A 20,043-nucleotide genomic window follows, 5' to 3' on the forward strand; every position below is an offset into this window, starting at 1 on the left:
GACCTCTGAGCCAAAAGCAGAGGCTTAACCCACTGAGCCACTCAAGCACCACTAAAGAAGAAAGTTATTTCTTATTTTGTCTTTTTTTTTTCCCTTAAAGCAGCATCAGAGAGTTGGGTAGGGTGAGAACAGTCATTTCAACATCTCAAAACCTTGTGATTTTGCAGTATACAGTGAGTGAGTCAACATGTGTTGAATATCTACTCTGTAATATTTGAATTCCCTGCCCTCCAGAAGTCTGGATTTTCTTAGTATAACTCTTATCTTGGTCGTAGTGGACATAATTTGAGGTAAGAGAACAAACTAAATGTTCACTTTTTTATTCTTGGTTGGGGAAAATACCCTAAGTAATTCAGCCCTCATTTTCATGAAGTCTCTTATTTACCTGTAGGTATGTGAACAATGTCCAAAGAGGTGTTATAACCATATAAGTGATACATATTCTACTGGAACCATGGAGGTCTTAAGGAGCTAATAGAGAAGAGGCTAAGGAGCTATAGCATCAGGAAACCTTCCTGGGGAGATTTTAAGAATGTTGGAACTCAGGAAGGGAGGGAGGGAGGAATGTTCTTGATTTGGGCGAAAAAGGAAGTAGAAAAGACAAACGGGAGAATGGCACGGGGTCGCTTCTGAAGTTGGGAAATGGTGAGTCTTGGGAACAGATTTTCAAGACTTTGAAACTAAAGCTTCTTAAATCTATTTGAGCTTTTAATACAAGCAGCTCTAGATGGGGTGGAGACAGGCAAGAGAAGCATTGTCTTTCTCTAATCAAGTCACTTCTTACCTAACTTTATTTTCTTCTCAACATCATTCTGTCCTTTTCCCTCTTCTTTATCCCTAACATTAGTATTTTCAAATACTTGGGGAATAACTTCGTAGCTGGGAGAGCAGATCAAATGGCTTGCTTTAAATCATTTCCTAACACTCAAAGCTGTAAGAAAGGGGAGGAGGACCATGTGATTTTTGTCTCAGGAACCCCCATCTGAGGGTTAATTTGGCAAATACTGGGAAAAATTTCCTTTTCAAATATTTTAAATCTTTCTTTCAAAGATTTAAAAAACAGATCTATAATAATAAATGATAAGAAATCTTAATATTAACAATGTAACCCAGTTGGATAGCATTTAATTTTTTAGGTATAAATTCAGAAATGCTAGTATCAATATCAAGTAGACGTTCTTGTCAAATTTCTTTCAAAGGGATTATATATTTCAACTAGATATATTCTAGTCAAACTTCTTTCAAAACCATTCTGTATTATACAATAGTTTAAGTACTGAATTTTTATCTTTGCATACTGGCATTTTAAAAGATAGATTTAGAGATACACTGATATAGCAAAGAACTGATACATCTAAAAATAAATAAGTAGTTCAGAAATCCAGTGTCATGACCAGTGTTCCGTCCTTTATTTCAGATTTCTACTTAAAAGGATGTGAGTTTATTGGCAATAGTTTCCAAAACTAAAATGCCATTGCTTAGATGTTATTTTTTCAAACCAAGAATAATTATGTGTCAAGTTATATTTTATGGTGAATTATTGATTAGAAGACTAATGCTGTGAGCGATATATCCATTTATATTTTTACTATGCTGGGCAGAATTAATAGATTCACAAGAAATGTACTTGAGACAATGTCAAGCAGGAGGGAGACAGGGACTTGATGTGTGGTATCTTTAATATGCTTTTGTTTGCAAGGCATCATACATCATTTATTCATGTAGTCAATCAACATTAAAGGTTTTTTTTTTTCTTTGCAAAGTAATCGACCAGAGGTTGTGAAGGACATAAAAGAGAGGAGATTCAAATCCTACCCTCAGAGAACTTATCATCTAGTAGGAAGGGTAAGGGCATTTTATAAATAACTAAACAGAAGTTAGGAAGTGATGAGGAGAAATGAAAGATTGTAAGAATTTAGAGCAGTGGTTCTAAACAAAGAGTGCACCTGGGAGCTTAAAAATTTCCATAGTGCACCCCTAACCCAAGCCAATTAAATCAGAACTTCTAGAGGCGAAGAACAAGAATCAGTGTTTTTTCAGGTCCAAGGTGCTTTAATGTCCAATGTGGTGGACACCACCAACTTCGAGGAGATGGAAGAACGGGGACTTTTAGCTAGGAAAAATCCAGGAACAAGTTGGAGAAGGTGGAGTCTGAATGAATCCTGCAGTAGATATTATAGGTTAGCTCTCTCAACCTTGGCTTTACCCTCCTCGCTCAGGAGGTCAGGAAGCTAAAATATTTCCTGGCCCCTCTTCAGCGGGTTTCAGGAGGCAAATTTGGCTCTGCTCACTCAAACCATGGGTGTAAACTGGATGCTCGGAGGGAAGCGGAGTATGTGTTCCTGCTGCTGTTGATGCTGGCAGACCGTGTTCGAGCTATGTGAGTGGCTTCTATGATTTTGAAATGCTTGGGACCCAGGTTGTCCAGGGTTCAGTGACTGGAGTTTTGGCTGTGAGAAACAGTTGTAGTGGTATCAGGGGCAGCCGCAGCAGGTCTCTGATCTCCGGATTACAGAGCAGAATGGCTATAGAGGTGGACAAAGATTGTCACTCCTACCCTTGGAATTTTATAATACAAACATGACCAATGATATCAAATATTCATGTTCCCTGAGCCCCAAGGGCTGTATTAACCATTTTGTATGGATTATCTCCTTTACCCCTCACTTAATGCTCTATTATTATTATCCCCAGGAGTATCCCCTTAATGAAGAAACCAAAGCTTAATGAGGCCAAGAGCACCTGACTGGTAAAAATGTTGGATCTAGAATTCAATCTACTGGTCAGAAACTGAAGCCTGGGGTCTTAGCGTGTGCAAACCTCTCTTTCCCTGGAGATGTGGGGAGGGGCACTTAAGATAGAGCAACGGAATTAGGGCAGACATTCATACTTGGGTATCTGATGCAGGGATGGGAAGTGACAAGTAGTTTATTCAAAGTGGCTTACAGGGCAGGAGAAGGCAAATATTGGAAGACAAACTGGAGTTGAACATATTTTTTCTATAGAAAAGAAAATAACCACTGATGACTGAAAATAGATCACTGAAATTTTTTGAACTGAGACTCATGAAAATTAATTTAAAGATAATGCTAGAAAAGGTTGGAAGATGAACCTACCACAAACAGGCAAATCAATTTGGATTCTATTTTTGAATATTCCATTTGATCAACAAATATTATTGTTCATCCCATGTAAAAAAAAGTGTGTTTTACATGTTTTATGGGGAACATGAAGGAGAATTCTTTTTGAGAGAAATACAGAGTAGGGGGGAAGGCAGAGGGGGAGAGAGAGAGAGAGAGAGAGAGAAAGAGAGAGAATCCCAAGCAGGCTCCACACCCAGAGCAGAGCCCAACAAAGGGCTCAATCCCAGGACCCTGAGATCATGACCTGAGCTAAAATCAAGAGTGGGACACTTAACTGAATGAGCCACCTAGGCACCCCAGGAGAATTCTTATTGAAGAAATAATGGCCAATCTTCCAAAACTGACAGATTACATCATGCTACAAATTTATAAAACAGAACAAAGCAAAAACTATGAACCTCAACCAGGCTTAAAACACACACACTGAGGCATCTCAGGGCAAAACCACCAAAAACCAAAGGCACATAACATCTAAAATATAAGGTTAAAATATTATGTGCATTGTAACAATAAGTTAAGAAGTTGCCTACTTCCTGATAGAAAAATATGGAAGCTAGAAATGGGAAGGTAAGGTTAAAGTTGCTGAAAGAAATTAGAAACTAACCTATTTTATTCTCAGATAAAACGGTTTTTGATAATGAAGATGAAAAAAAGACATTTTTCAGACAACCAGAAACTGAATATATCCAGAGCACACCCAAATTAAAATAAATGCCAAACACCACTTCTCAGGCAAAAAAGCATTGATCTTAGATTTAAGCTCAGAGATGAAGAAAGCAGTAAAAAACAACAATTGTAAATATGGAGGTATATCTAAATAAACATGGACTCTGTGGAAGAACTTTGGTTAAATAATCAGAAAATTTGGATAAAATGGGAAACCTCTAAGATAAATAAAATATTAAATACAACAATACAAAATTATAACTAGTTGGTAATTATCAGAGAAACTGAATTTGTTATTCAAAGCCTAGGATCACAGTAAAATGCAAGCCCAAATGGCCTCACGAGTGAATTTTACCAAGCCTTCAGAAATAGCACCATGCCTAATAAGAGGCTAGATATTTTTGTATTTCTATTTTTATATTTTTATGGTGAATTATTGATTAGAAGACTAATGCTGTGAACGATATATCCATTTATATTTTTACTATGCTGAGCAGAATTAATAGATTCACAAGAAATGTACTTGAGACAATGTCAAGCAGGAGGGAGACAGGGACTTGATGTGTGGTATCTTTAATATGCTTTTGTTTGCAAGGCATCATACATCATTTATTCATGTAGTCAATCAACATTAAAGTTTTTTTTTTTCTTTGCAAAGTAATCGACCAGAGGTTGTGAAGGACATAAAAGAGAGGAGATTCAAATCCTACCCTCAGAGAACTTATCATCTAGTAGGAAGGGTAAGGGCATTTTATAAATAACTAAACAGAAGTTAGGAAGTGATGAGGAGAAATGAAAGATTGTAAGAATTTAGAGCAGTGGTTCTAAACAAAGAGTGCACCTGGGAGCTTAAAAATTTCCATAGTGCATCCCTAACCCAAACCAATTACATTAGAACTTCTGGAGGCGAAGAACAAGAATCAGTGTTTTTTTTTCATCATACCTCAATAAGGTATGCCAAATATTATGAACAGGAAGCATGTTGTGAGCCCATTAAAACTCTGATAGCAAAACCTGAAAACATGAACAAAAAAAACCTTACAGGCCAATTATACTTATAATAAACAACAAATTTTGCAGTATACACAATCTTTCCTCAAATAATAACTAACTGACCTTAGTGATATGTGAAAATGTTAATCATATCATGATAGATTGCGTTTCTCCCAGGAATGCAATTTTGGTTTAAAATTGAAAAGAGAATCACTATATTTCACCACATTTAACCAGTAAAAGAGAAAGCCATGTAATTATCTTAGTAGATGCATTAAAGGCCTTTGATGAAATTTGACTTCAATTCATAATCAAAAACTTAGTAAACTAAGAATAAAAGGAATTTCTTTAATGTAATTTGAAAAATAGCAAGCATATTTAATGGTGAATGCTGATAGCTTTTACTCTGAGATCAGAAACAGAAAAAAATGTCTGTGATCATCACTTCTATTCAGTTTTATGTGAGAGGTCCTGGCCAGTGCACTATGATGAGAAAAAGAAAAATATCAGAATTGAAAGGGAACAAGTAAACTGTCATTATTTGCTGCTGACTGATTTTATGTGAAGAAAATCCAAATGATTCTTTAATAAACAATTATAATTTGTAAGTGGGTTAATGGAGTTGCTGGATAAAAGGTCTATAGGCAAAAATCTAATTCTTATGACAACAAACAGAAAATGAAATATAAAAAATTAATTGCAGGTAATGCATCCTCATAGATGAACTTTACAATATTGAGTGAAGCAAGTAGGTTGCAAAAAGTAGATACACTTTTATAAAGTTCAAGAACAGCCCAAACCGATTATTAGGAATGATAATAAATAGGTTAACATATTAAAAATGCATGTTAATATATTAGTTAACATGTCATTACACATAATAAATATGTATTATTCCAGCTATGTTAAGAAGCATGATGGTGATAAATACAAAAATCAGAATGCAATTTAAGATTAACTTCTGGAATTAGGGTATTGAGAAGTTACAAAAAGGGTTTCAAATATATAAGATCTAGGTATTTAACCAAAGGATACCAAAACACTGATTCCAAAGGATACATACAGCCCAATGTTTATAACAAAACTATCAACAATAGCCAAATTATGGAAAGAGAACAAATGCCCATTGACTGATGAATGGAGAGAGAGGTTGTGGTATATATACACAATGGAATAGTACTCAGCCATCAGAAAGAATGAAATCTTGCCTTTTGCAATGACATGGATGGAGTTAGATAGGAGTATATTATGCTAAGCAAAATAAGTCAGAGAAAGACAAACATCATATGATTTCACTCATCTGTGGAATTGAAGAAATAAAACAGGTGAACTTAGGGGGACAAAAAAGAGAAAGGCAAACCATGAAACACACTCATAACTGTAGAGAACAAACAGGGTTGCTCAGGAGATATGGATGGAGAATGGGTTAAATGGATGATGGGGATTAAGGAGGGCACTTGTGATTGAGCACTGGGTGTTGTATGTAAGTGATGAATCACTAAATTCTACTCCTCAAACAATATTACTATCTGTTAACTAACTGCTATTTATTTATTTATTTATTTATTTAATTTGCCAGAGAGAGAGAGAGCACGCGCAAGCGAGTACACACAAGCAGGCAGAGAGGCAGGCAGAGGCAGTGAGAGAAGCAGGATCCCCGCCAAGCAAGGAGCCCGATGTGGGACTCGATCCCAGGACCCCGGGATCATGATCTGAGCCGAAGGCAGCGGCTTAACCCACTGAGCCACCCAGGCGTCCCACTGCAATTTAAACAAAAACGTGAAACTACGAAAAAATCTACATGGATCTATAGGAAATGTCTGATTTCTTAGACTAAGTTGCTATCGTACTTTGCATATAGATTAGAAATATTCTTTCCTATATGTGAAATACTTTATTTTTTTTTTAGAGATTTCAAAAAATGAGTTGGTGATAAATAAGGAGAGTAGTATGTATTAAACAATCCTTTCTTATGTTTATCAAAAGAGAAATAATCCATAAGGATGTAGTAATATCTAGAGAAAGGTTTTGCCTGCTGATGGTGGTCATGGAAATTGTCTAAACAGGGAAGATCTGGGATGCATGTTGATTGAATCAAAAGGGACCTGAGAGGGATCATTTTATTTTACTTTTTATTTTTTAAAGATTTTATCTATTTATTTGAGAAAGAGAGAGAGAGAGATTGTGCACCCATGAAGAGAGGGGCAGAGGAAGAGGGAGAAGCAGATTCCTCGCTGAGCAGGGAGGCCAAAATGGGCTCAATCCCAGGACCCTGAGGTCATGATCTGAGCCAAAAGCAGATGCTTAACCAACAAAGTCATGCAGGCACCCCAAGGGGGACCTTTTTAGATGCAGAAAAGGGGAGCAGTTGTCTCTCACACATTCTGTATTTCTCAGTACTGTGGAAGTATGCAAGCAAGAACATGGTTACAATATGCATGAGCTTTGTGCATATTGTACAAATACGTACAATGCTTGTACAAATTTGCGCAAATCGAGGACAATTCTGTATGTATCTTATGACTCTCCTGTCATGGATTACAAGTTTCAAAAGTAAAAGGGCTTTTCCATCTTACGGTGGAGTTGAAATGTACAAAGATATAATTTGAGTCTTCTGGCTTCCAGTAACATCTTTATTTTGGGTGTATTTTTGAGGAATTTTATTTATTGAGGTGGTTGAATTACCATATTTTTAAATTCTAAACATCAATTATAACTCACGTTGTTTTGGTAACAGCTTTTTGTTCCCTATGGAAGCGGGTGATAATGTATAAAATCATCACATTGATTGTAATCCTGAAAATAGAGGATATACAATAAATGGTATTTAAGATTACTTCTCTGATACATGATCTGTAACTTTGGCTAAGTAGATGCAAATAATGCCATAACTACTACTTTTGCACATATGTAAAAGTACACTGCTCTTTAATTCAAAGTTCACAGGGATTTCTGGCTTAATTCTCATTGGGTTATTCCAAGCAGCTTTGCTCAGTCTGTATGAATACATCCATGGTCCTAGGAGAGTGTGGTATGACTATTTCTTTTTTTTTTTTTTTTTAAAGATTCCATTTATTCATTTGACAGGCAGAGATTATAAGTAGGCAGAGAGGCAGGCAGAGAGAAAGAGGAGGAAGCAGACTCCCCACCCAGCAGAGAGCCGGATGCCGGGCTCGATCCCAGGACTCCGGGACATGACCTGAGCCTAAGGCAGAAGCTTTAACCCCACTGAGCCACACAGGCGCCCCTGGTATGACTATTTCAACTGCCCATTCAGGCTTTCTTTGGCTCAGTAATGTAGATTTGTTTCTGCTTTCCTTTAGGGAAGAACTCGGGGAGGAACTAAATCTAAATGGTGTAGGGAATAGTCAAATCCTCTCGGGAAGTGTTAGTACAAAATGATGAAGTCTTTGAGATTTGTGATTGATCTACCAAACTTCAGTGGAAACAGAAACAGGATGAAGAATCTTAAGTCAGACTATACTTAACTGAATTTATCTGTGATTTTCCCATTTTGGATTTTATTATTATTATTATTATTATTTTTAAAGATTTTATTTCTTTATTTGACAGACAGAGATCACAGGTAGGCAGAGAGGCAGGCAGAGAGAGAGGAAGGGAAGCAGGCTCCCCGCAGAGAAGAGAGCCCGATGTGGGGCTTGATCCCAGGACCTTGGGATCATGACCTGAGCTGAAGGCAGAGGCTTTTACCCACTGAGCCACTCAGGCACCCCTCCTGTTTTGGATTTTAATTTGGATTGTTGCTCTGATGGCCAGTCAGGAGCATTTTGGAAACCTCATTGAAGAAAATAGATTTCCCTATGCTCTGTGGTTATAGAAACCATCTACAGGGCCTTGTTAGATAATTGCCTACACTCCTGAGGCAACTGTTTCTACCATTCTCCTCTCCTCCCTCCCTGCCCACACCCCACTTCGGAAGCATCCTTTCAATCTTCGTTTAGGCCCTTCTCTTATCTCTGATGGGTCATAGTGCTTTACATTGACCTGAGAGATTATTAAAGATTTTGTCTTCTATTGAGTGGAACCAAGCACATTTCTACTACATGACTTTTATTCTCTAATGATAAGCTCAATTTTCCCTAGGGAGTCCTAGAACATTCTCCACATGCTCAGGAAGAATCTTTCTCAGACTCTTGTAATCATCTCCCCTCTGGGGAAAAAAACCCTCAGTGACTCATGTTTTATTATAAAATGAAGTCTAAACTCCATTACTTAGCATAAAGACCCTTTACTACCTTGCTACTTGCCCCCCGCCCAGCCCTTTCCAGACCCAGCACTGCCCAACACACCCTCATCTCATCTATGCTTCAGCTCCTGCCAGTGACTCTCAGGTCTTCTAATACATTACATCCATTTATGCTGTTGAGCATCTACCCAGGGCTTTTCTTCTGTATCTAATGCCCTCCTCCCTCTCACACTGACCTTGTCTGCTTGACGCTTCTCTTCATCCATCAAGGTCCAGTTAAAAATCCTTCTCTCTGTAGCTTTTTCATAGCCCTCAGGAAAGAGTTGTTGCTCTCATTAGTTCATACATATGTCTGCTTTCTTTTTGCCACATTTTGTGACAGTATTTTTGTCCCATATGGGTCTCTCTCACTTGTGAGCTCCTCAAAGAGTAAGGATGTTGCTTATTTCATTTGTGTATCTCAGGTCTGAGCAGCACCTCAGAACATGATTTATGACTGAAAAAACAAATGCCTGGAAAACGTCCTGGTCTCTGAGGGCTTGGAGTCCAAGACAAGTACTGATGGAAACACATATCTAAAGAGGATTTCTATCAACAGAATAAAGCATAAAGCCTCAAGTAGAAAAGAGCTAAGAATTAATATGCTAAGTGTCTGTCCACTTGAGTAGTGAATTCATTTGTATCTGTTACCTCTGTGGCAAATATGTCAAAGGATGGAAAATGAAGGTGAGGGAACAGAAGGCAAAGCCCCCAGGGCCTGTCTGTGGCAAGGAATGTTCTTTCACTTTCACTGTGAGGGCAGCCAAAGAAGACAGCTGGAGGGCTCCTCCACTACCAGCCAAGGAAGATATCAAAGAAATAGCAGAAGTAGGTGGTTTATCTGCTGATATTATTAAAGAGGTTTTTTTCTAAACTAGGCGGACTTAATACACTTCTATTAACAGTTTTTTTTAAAAAGATTTATTTATTTATTTAAAAGCGAGAGAGTGTGTGCAAGGGGAGGGGCAGAGGGAGAGGGAGAGAGAGATTCCTGAAGCAGACTCCCTGCTGAAGGTGAAGCCTGACATGCAGCTCCATCCCAGGACCCTGAGATCATGACCTGAGTTGAAATCAAGAGTTGGCCGCTTAACTGACTGAGGCACCCAGGTGCCTCTATCAGCAGTTTTTGAGCTGTTGAATCAGATACTTCAATTGTCTGTTGGAAGTTACACCAGGCTTTTCAGGTCTGTGCACATAGCATTTTGAGACAAACCATGTCTTTACCAAGATCACAAGGTCTTTGTCTTCTGAGATCTCTGATGTTAGCTGTTTGATTGAGTAGTCACTCAATTTGACAAAGTTTAGGGAAGTTAAATGAGATATATTAAAAAGTAAATCTTCCACAGTCTATGTAAACTAGGCCAGATGGGGCAAGTATATGTTTTACAGCAGAAGCAATTAAAATGCACATATTTTTAAAACTATGAAGGAGTTAAGATAACTCATAAAGAAGTTCTACTTTTAGGTTTTCCTCTCTTCTCCTGGTTCTGAGGGTTGAGTTGAGCAGACCTGCATGTACTTCCTTAGCTGCTTTTGCTTGTAACCCAAGACAGAACATATTCAGAAGAACTAGTTAAGAAATCAGAAGCTGTGGATAGTTGCACCATTTGCTTGAGCACTAGCATGTAACTTATCCACTGTTGTGGAAACCATTTAACCTTCTGGGTCCTTATGTTCCTTAACTATAAATGAGAACAATAATAGCTGCTCATGATCCCACCCAAGTATAAGAATGGAAAAGTCATGGGTAAATCAGCTGTAGGTATACTTGACTTGATGGAAAATGTGTAATTATAACTAGTTCCCATTTTGAAGAAGGAAGCTATTTCTCCCCGCCCCCCCCCCAACACTACTTTTAAAAAACTCAACAAACAATTTTTAAAAATAACTAAAGCCATAACTTTAGGCCATCAATCAAAAATAACCTAAAACCAGCTTCATAGAATTGTGGTGGAATGTTTGATATTAGTCTCTAGGGACATATTTGCAAAACCAGTTTGTTGGAAGCTGAATGTCTTGTGTGGAAAGGTCAAATACAAATTCTCCTGAGAGCTGATGAACTACTCTCCCATGAAACAAAACAGCTGACCAGAGCCTTCCATCTGGTTAATTTGTTCTATGGATACTAACAAAGGAAATAAAAAATGCTTTGATGGTTTTCTTGGAGGGATTACATTCAGAATCATCTAGTTTTAGCAGTTATTACTGAAATAGTGGTAAATAGATCATGGTAATATATAACTACATTTTAATCAAACATTATATTCTTTAAAAATAAGTCATAAAATACGTAGGTTTAATACCATCCTCGATTTTTTTTTTCCTCACTGGGGTATAAGAAAATTGTCAAGACTAAAGAAAAACAGTCCTTTTAAGATGAAACTGGATTATCTAAATGCCTGTCTGTTCAGGTCCCAATTTTCTGTGTTTAAATTCATCGTTCACTTTGCTTCTGTATTATGAGCACAAAGGAACCAGGAGCATTTCGGTAGGTTTGAGCTGAGTTTTCTTTTCTACTTCCTGCAAAATTACTGTTATTTCTGTAAAATGTGTATTGAAAAAGCAGATCTGTTCCTAGGTTGATTTAGTGTCTCCTCAAAGTCTTGAGGTTCTAATGGAGTGCAGGGTTTGGTAAACATAGGGCCAGCACTAAAAGAGACATTTTATCTAAAAGTATTTAGCATGGGTCAGCACATGGTAGGGGCAGGGACTGAATGTTTCTTGCGTATGAAGCCCCCAAATTAACCCCATTTCCTACAGTTGGAGTCTATGAAGACACTGCACATCTAATATAAATATTAGAAAGTATTTTCCTTGCCTTCTCTCTATGCTTTTTTGGAAAATTCAAAGAATACTCTTTGAAGTAGTAATTGTATCCTCAAGGGTAGTAATTGTATCAGTTTGTTTTGTTATGTTGTCTTCCTTTCATTTGAAGAACACCTTCGTCATACTCATTAACTACGGTCTATGTAAACACTAGGAGCTGTTTTCTAACACTGAGTAGGGAGCACCCTTGATTCCTTTATTTAATCCGCCTCCCCTTGCCTCTAATGACAACTACAAGCTTCTTTAGCAAGAAGCAGAATCTGCCATTGTAAAAACGAAGGCTACTGAGGAAGGGCTGAATCTGGAATCTTGGCCATGTCTGTAACACACACTCATCAGCAGAGTTACCCCCACAGGGCCAGCTGTTTGAGTGCACGAGATCACATGAAAAATATGCTATGGTCTGGGGGATATACTTCATCAGAGAGAAAATACAGTGTCTTTTGTACCTCTTTTTCTTTCCATTTTTGAGTTCAGTATCATGGGTTAGAAAAAGATTGTGAATTATGGGTTAGAAAAAGATTGTGAATTAATCACTGTAAAACCAAGATGGCTATTTTGTTTTCCCTGGTGTTTTAAAATAAACTCTAATTTCCCTCCATAATTAGTGATGAGAAACTCAATCCTCACTTAATTAATTCATCTTAAGAGGATGTTCAATGTAAGCAGGTTAGGTTAATAACCTGTTAATAACCATGGATCCAGGCACTGTGCCAAGTGTGCCAGTCTTCACAGAACAGTGGGTTCATCTGAACCCTATCAAATTCTGAAAAACTAAAAGTTACATACTCCTTATAATTAAGGAGAACCAAACAAACAAACAAAAAAATAGTTCCTATGATTTTCTTTTAAACAAATATGTTTTTAAATATAAGAAATAAACCACCTCTATTCTGATAAAACAGTATTAGAAATTATCCAAGAAAAGTAAGAGTGTTCTTTATTTGGAAGGTGGGCAATATAAAATGACAGATGTATTCTTTATCCAATAAAGCCTATAAAGTAGTTTTTTAAATCCATGACTTACCTAAATGACAACTCCATTTAAACAAATTAGTTAGGAAGAACTTTTAGCCATTCAACTAAGAGCAATAAATAAGATTTCATGATAATCACATGATTCTTTCCTGAGAATAAGCCAAGTCTAACCATACAATATATTGGTTTTCATATATCCTGGCAATAATGTGCATTATAGCTTCTGTTGGTTTATGATCTTCAAATTCATAAAACACAATGCTGAAAGAAGAGTTCCTTTTTGAACCTTCTGAAACAAGGGCAGCCTGTCAACAAGTTCTATTTCACCTTGGGCTCACAGCTGCAGACATTTCTGAATTTTAAGGTATATAAAGGCACATTTATAAATTGTTATTAGGAGTGTTTGATGAATGCCCTTTTTGTTTTTCTTAGATATTGTTTATACTCTACCTTGTATGATAGATGCTCTGGAGGTTTGTTGTATTTCTTATAACCATAATATAAATTCACTGAGGGCAACCCCTTGTCTTACTCATTTCTGCACTCTATTTGAAGCCTAGTGATGCCCCATACTTGGTGGGCGATCTTTCAGAATGTCTTGGATAAAACTGATGGTAATTGTTAAAGGATTTCTACGTTATTGAAAGTGATGATGGCTCAAGATCAGAAAAATAAGCTGTAACACCTCCAGTCTTAGAATTTTCTGTTGGAGGGGGCAGAATATCACGTGATTCCCCAGCAACTAGAAGTGCTCATCAAGCACCTTTTCCTTGATTTCTGGAGGGGAGGCTCCAGATACTCTCTTTTCCTTGGAACTAAGAGGCCAAATCAAAGGATAACAAGGGTCCTATCTCTTTGCGTGTCCACCAGCCGTTTTGCAGATGATTGTAGGCATGGAGTAGGTATTTGCTGTCTCTTTGGATCTTTTTGTTCTGTGTTCAAAATTAGTGGTACCTGCAGCTTTTTGACTCCTACAGAGCCCATGGCTGGGAGAGGAGTGCTGGACCTTGGATGAGAGGAACTCTGCCTGGTCCTTTACAGATCTGGAGAGGACAGAGTCCCAAGCACTTCTGTGAAGCCCAGCAGCCTGTTACTAAGGCCTGGTGTTAAGACATATGCATCCCTTGTCATATGCATAACATTTCTAAACTATCACCAAATTAATTAATTAATTAAATTTTTAAAAAAGATTATTCGTTTATTTGAGAGAGAGAGCAAGAGAGAGAGAGGGACAGGGAGAAGCAGACTCCCTGCTGTCCAGAAAGCCTGACTCAGAGCTTGATCCCAGGGCCCTGGGATCATGACCTGAGCCAAAGGCAGACACTTAACTGACTGAGCCAGCCAAGTACCCCATCATTAAATTCTTAACTTTCAGTTGATTTTGGGGCACAGATAACAGTAACATTTTATAAAACCACTTAATTATTAACATTCTAATTTTTGGTATTTTGACAAAGCTAAAATACATATATGGTGAAAAAAATGGCATTTATATTCTGCCTTGCAAAGTGGAATATTGTAAATTATGTCCATAAATGGTGCAGAGCAAATGAGATAATACATATTAATATAGCTTAAAAATAATCATGCAAGTATATGCAAGTATAAACATTGCTGAAAAGGAAAGCATATAGGAATGAGAATAATTATAGGTGGAAAATGACAAAATTTTAAGAATATTTACAATTTGTTATCCTAGTAGAGTTGTAATATGTGGTATTGATCAAAGCCAATCTTGGCTTCTTAGCAACTAACATTTCACTTAAAAAATACTTAGAGTCAGGGCACCAGGGTGACTCCGTCATTTAAGCATCTGACTTTTGACTTCAGATTTCAGCTCAGGTGATGATCTCAGGGTCATGGGACTGAGCCTGTGTGGCCAGGCTCAGTTCTGGGCATGGAGCTTGCTTAGGATTTTCTTTCTCCCCCTGGATCTCTTCCCCCCTTCATGCCCCACCTCTCTCTCTCTTTCTCAAAACACACACACACAAAAAAAACAAATAAACTTGGAGTCATTCTTGGAGAAACCACAAGACACAATATGATGAATACAGGAAAGATGTACTTTCACAGTATAGTGAAATTTACTTTTCACTGTCTATATAGCCCCTTGTACCTTTTGAATTTTGTTCCAAAGGCATGTGTCTATTTTATTTTTAAAAAATATTTTATTTATTTATTTGACAGAGAGAGGTCACAAGTAGGCAGAGAGGCAGGCAGAGAGAGAGGAGGAAGCAGGCTCCCTGCTGAGCAGAGAGCTCCATGCAGGGCTCGATCCCAGGACCCTGAGATCATGACCTGAGCCGAAGGCAGAGGGTTAACCCCCTGAGCCACCCAGGCACCCCACTCTGTTTTAAAAATTAAATAAAATCTTAACACAAATCAAAAGACTAAGTATATTTTCACCTTACCCTCTTGTTCCTAATCATGGAATATAAGGCCTAGAAGAGGAAGATTAGTTTCAACTCATTTTATGGATATGGAAACTAAATTCAAAAGGTAATACTCATAGTTACTTTCCAGAAAAATTAGGAAAAATGGAATATATCTTCCAAATAATATATTGTAGGCACTTAATAGAAAATGCCCACATTGATAATCAAAATGAGTTTTTAAAAATATCACCAACTATTTTATTACCACATCTGTCATTTGCATGAATCTTAACAAGTTTCTTTTTAGACTAGATTACTACTTTGTAATGAGTGACCTCTACAGGACCAGGTTGTTAAATCAATATGAAGAATTTTCTTTAAGATTCACCAAAATTGATTGCCAGTTTAGTGACCCACTTAAAGAATCTTACATTTACCACCATTCTGGTAATTTTTCACAGTTTGCTTCTTGGCTCTGCTCTATGTGAACTTGTTTTCTCAAGGATAAAGAAAGTATTAACTTCCACCCCCCAATAAATTAGTTGCACAACCAGTCTTTGCTATAATAGTTTACTCAAAACAAACAAACAAAAACAAACAAACAAACAAAAAACTTGACCATTAGATCTAGGAGGGGGAGGAGGGAGAGAAAGAAGGGAGGAGGGTGATCCCAGAAGAGAATTTTGGGAAACTCAGGAAAAGGAATCCCCTTTGGGTACAGTAAGATATTTAGAGATAAAGTCTCTTAGTGCCCCAGTCATTTTGATATTTGGCCTTCCTTGTGAAAGCATGCTTCTGATCCAGTCCCATTTTGACAGAATCTAGGAGCTGGGAGGGGTTCTTGAAATTCCCTAGTTTGTTCCTCTCATCTAATTAAGTGAGAAAAACTGAAGTTCGGGCTGGCCCATTGTTTTTTAAGGCTGACAAAGTGGTTCCTGGAAAAGCTTCCACCGGAATTCAGATTTCTGGCTGGTGATGGAAGCCATTTCATGTATATAAAAGATTGTATGGAGTGACGGCCTTGGTTACTGCTGTGATTTTTTTTCCAAAGGTGAAAAAAAGTAAAATCTCTCCTTACTTGTATCTGGCACTCAAGGTTTGAATTACTGACCCGGTGACAACCTCCCATGTGTAAGCAGAGAGGTTCATTCTGTAGCTCAAGCCGAGCTGCCATTAGCTGTAGAAAACAAACCAATTATCCTCAAAAGCAAGTACATGTTCCCTCCAACATTCAAGGCAATTCAATTTCTGTTGGGTTTTGGTTCATTATAGCTGTTACTGATTTACTCTGGAGTTGGGACGAAAAATCCAAAACCACATTTGGTTTTATTTTCTGGATCCTCATCTAAAAAAACAAAACAAAACAAAACAAAACAAAATGAGGTAGTGATGTGTGTGTATGTGTGGTTTGTATATTTGTGTGTATGTGAATACACGTGGGTATGTGTGCTGTGTGGCATGTGTGGAGGTGTTTGGGTTGAGAATGGGGGTGCGGGTGGTGCAAGTTGATGTTAACTAATTTTTTCAGTATTTTTGCCTGAAGCAAAATAATCTTCTTCCTACAAGAATGTGATTTAAAAAGACACAAGGCAGAAGTATATCCTATTCTTTGGTGATAATACTAATCAATAATTTCAAATTACCCTCTCGACAGTTTAAAATTTGTTGGTGATAGAGGGGGTAACCATTTGAGTGGTTGTATAGTATTTAAAACCAGCTTTTTAAAAGAGATTTTTAAATTTTATTTTATTTATTTGACACAGAGAGAGAGAGAGATCACAAGTAGGCAGAGAGGCAGCAGAAAGAGGGGGAAGCAGGCTCCCTGCTGAGCAGAGAGCCTGATGTGGTGCTCGATCCCAGGACCCTGAGATCATGACCTAAGCCGAAGGCAGAGGCCTCAACCCACTGAGCCACCCAGGAGCCCCTAAAGCCAGCTTTAATTTAATTTTTATCTGTTCCCAGTCTTAGAGATTTAGATTAAGTTGGTTCTCAGCATCTATCAAAGGGAAATGACCACAGTCAAAATGCTCACAGCCTCACTGGGTAACTGTGGCTTACACCTACATGATGTGTTGATCTCAGGTGGCTTGTGCTAATTTTGGAGAGAAAGTAAATGGGAAAATCTGTTACTATTCCCTTGGAAACCAAATGTTCATAGTATTAGCTGACAAATATTGGTTATGATTTAGTATTATTTTCATTTTCACCCAAAGCCTCATTCAGTGTGTAAATTTTTAAGGCATGTCAATGTGTCACACACACACACGGGCAGAGAACTTTCCTGCCTGGTTCAGGGCTGTGTCCCTGGCATCTAACACAGAGCTTGGCTCAAATATGTGTTGAATGAATGCAGGAAGAAAGAAGTCAGTTGTTTGGCCACAGAATCTTAAAGGTTTAGAGCCAAAGAGCCACTTTCCTCCCATTTTATAAATAGAGGCCAACCCAGAGTCTTTGGATGACTTGTGTTTGAATCATGCTACTTTCTGTGACCTTCATAATCCAACCTCGTTGGCATAGCATTCCAGATCTTTCATAATCTGCTTTTTTCATTTTTAAACCCAACAATATCCAACAGCTCTCTGAACACAGTGTACTTTAGGTCTGTGGGTTTCACAAAGAGCTCTGGAGTGCCAGCTTGGTCCATCCACGGTACTTGGCAGTGAAGGTAAAACAGGTCTTCCCTGTGAAAAGTTTCCATCCTGGTGTGGGAGAGAGACTCACAGAAAATTTCTTTACTCTGTCCTTCCACCGGATAAGGAATCTGACTCTTAAGTTCTCATGGCTCTCGGTACTCCTCACATACAGTTGGCCTTAGCTCTAGTTCATTATCTTTTGTACTCAACAGTAAACGCCAGGTGGGACAGATGCTCTGTTCCCGCTAGACTCCTGGTGTCTGGCATCACACCACCATATGCTGAGTACTCAGTAAATATTGCAGATGGAAGGAATGAGGACAGAAAGGAGAGATGACATGCAGAAATACTTGAACAAACACATGGGGTGCTCTGGAAATTTCTAGAAAACTTCAAGAAAAGCTTCTTCTAGAGCTGCATCATGAAGGTTGAGAAAGGCTAGTCTCTAGGAAAAGGTGGAGGAAGGTTCCTAGGCAGTAAGGAGTCCACAGCGCTGTGGAGGTGATGTGGGAGCGTGCCCATGGGTGTGGGCGACAAGCTGGGGAGCACTATGACAGCCGCTTGAAAGACCACAGCTGCAGGGCAGGATTTCGACCATAGTTGGATAAGAAAAAAGTCATTCAGAAACTAAATATTTTTACATGTCAGAGCTTTAAAAACTCAGCTATCCATTGCCACGAATATATTTAGCCTACTGTTTTGCTTTCAACTGAAGACCATACTTTGTAAAAGGAGGTCTTTGACATACACTTTTTTTTTTTTTTTTTTTTACACTTTTAACTAAAAATCTCTGACTCAGCACTTCCGCAAGTCACCTTGATGACTTAAACTTAGAAGAAGCCAGGAATGCTGCTTTGAATTAAAAATCATGAAAGGGAAAAAAAAAAAAATTCATATGAGAGCTCTCATTTCCTCAGGTTTCAAAGTCCACAGAAAAAGGACTTTTTCTTTTGAAATTATGGATACAATGTCCCCACCCCACCCCGCCAGATTTCTGGGCTCTCTGATTCTGTTACACTTGAGGAGTGACTCAACTGATAAGTACCCGGGGAAAGGGGGCCTCTCCTTTGTGAGTGAGGGTAACTCACTCTCTCCCCATCACTCTGATGGAAATAGCCAGTTCACCGGCTTCCACTCTGCTCTCCTCCCTAGACACAGCCCAAGGCAGCCCCTCAGCTCTGCCCCAGGAAGGCCACTGTCACTGTGGGAGTCCATGGGCTCTTCCTGCCCTGGCCTGGGAGGGGCAGTCTTTGGAAGAAAACTTTTCCAATTCCACTTTAGTAACAAAAAATTGATAATACATGGATTCACATATGACACCTGTGTCTACTTCTCGGTTGTCTTAAAACTTGAAAAGTAGAGATATACGATTAAGTGGCGCTTTCAAATCCACACATATGTTGCAATAAAGGTGGTTTTATTTTTCAGTTTCTTTGTTGAACTACGTATATGTGTATGTGGGGAAAAGGGAGGAGAGAGAGACAGGAATCCATATGCCTGCTTTTATTAACCATGTTGACAATTGGGATTTTTCTAGTTATGCTAACTTTGTAGTTTAAAACTTAAAAACAAAATGAAGGAATGATTAGCATTATTTTCAAGCTCCTGGCTCAGCCAAATTAAACAAAACAATAAATATTCTAATTACCTTGATCAGAATAACTGTTAATTCTTACTTTTAGTGTGTTTGGGAATGTGACTTAACTATTTTCTCTGTAGGTTCTAGTTTATAAGGTTTTTGGATTTCAAGTACCAGTTTCCTAGGTGCAATTTTGGCAATGGCATACATTTATTTCTATTAATCAATTTTTTCAGGTCATTTGGGTTTTCACTGAATTACGTCATAAGTGAAATACCGATATATGTTTTAATAAATGATTTATGGTTGAGATGCCTGCTTCTCCCTGTCCCTCTGAACCTCCCCCCCCCAATTCTACATGCTCTCTCTTTCTCTCAAATAAATGAATAAAATCTTTAAAAAAACAACTTATGATTCACAAAGTGTTCTCATGTATATTATCTGAAACATGATTTTTAAACATTTTAGTTTAAGAATTTGTTTAACATCTAATGAACATCTAATGAACATCTAATGAACATCTAATGAAAGCTATTTACCTCTTCTTAAGAACATTTATCTATGCATGTTCTCACAGAAGCTTCTCAAACCTGGTGAAGCCAAA

The 20,043-nt window shown here is 37.9% G+C and overlaps 1 protein-coding gene across 8 annotated transcripts in view; it reads right to left on the reverse strand.

Annotated features, from left to right (window-relative positions):
* The window catches only part of FHL5 (four and a half LIM domains 5), a 47,490-nt gene that overhangs the window by 19,773 nt on the left and 7,674 nt on the right, over positions 1 to 20,043 (reverse strand). For 3 of the 8 annotated variants that reach the window (XM_032339017.1, XM_032339023.1, XM_032339019.1), the window contains 2 exons: positions 17,292 to 17,319; positions 16,339 to 16,404 (listed from right to left, as the gene is read on the reverse strand). The exons of 4 other annotated variants lie outside the window; for them this stretch is intronic. The gene's annotated coding sequence lies outside the window, so the exon portion shown is untranslated. The remainder of the gene's footprint in view (positions 1 to 16,338; positions 16,405 to 17,291; positions 17,320 to 20,043) is intronic. One more of the 8 variants, XM_032339021.1, reaches the window with a different exon arrangement.

Source organism: Mustela erminea, chromosome 4 (assembly GCF_009829155.1).
Source record: "Mustela erminea isolate mMusErm1 chromosome 4, mMusErm1.Pri, whole genome shotgun sequence".
Lineage (NCBI taxonomy): Eukaryota > Metazoa > Chordata > Mammalia > Carnivora > Mustelidae > Mustela > Mustela erminea.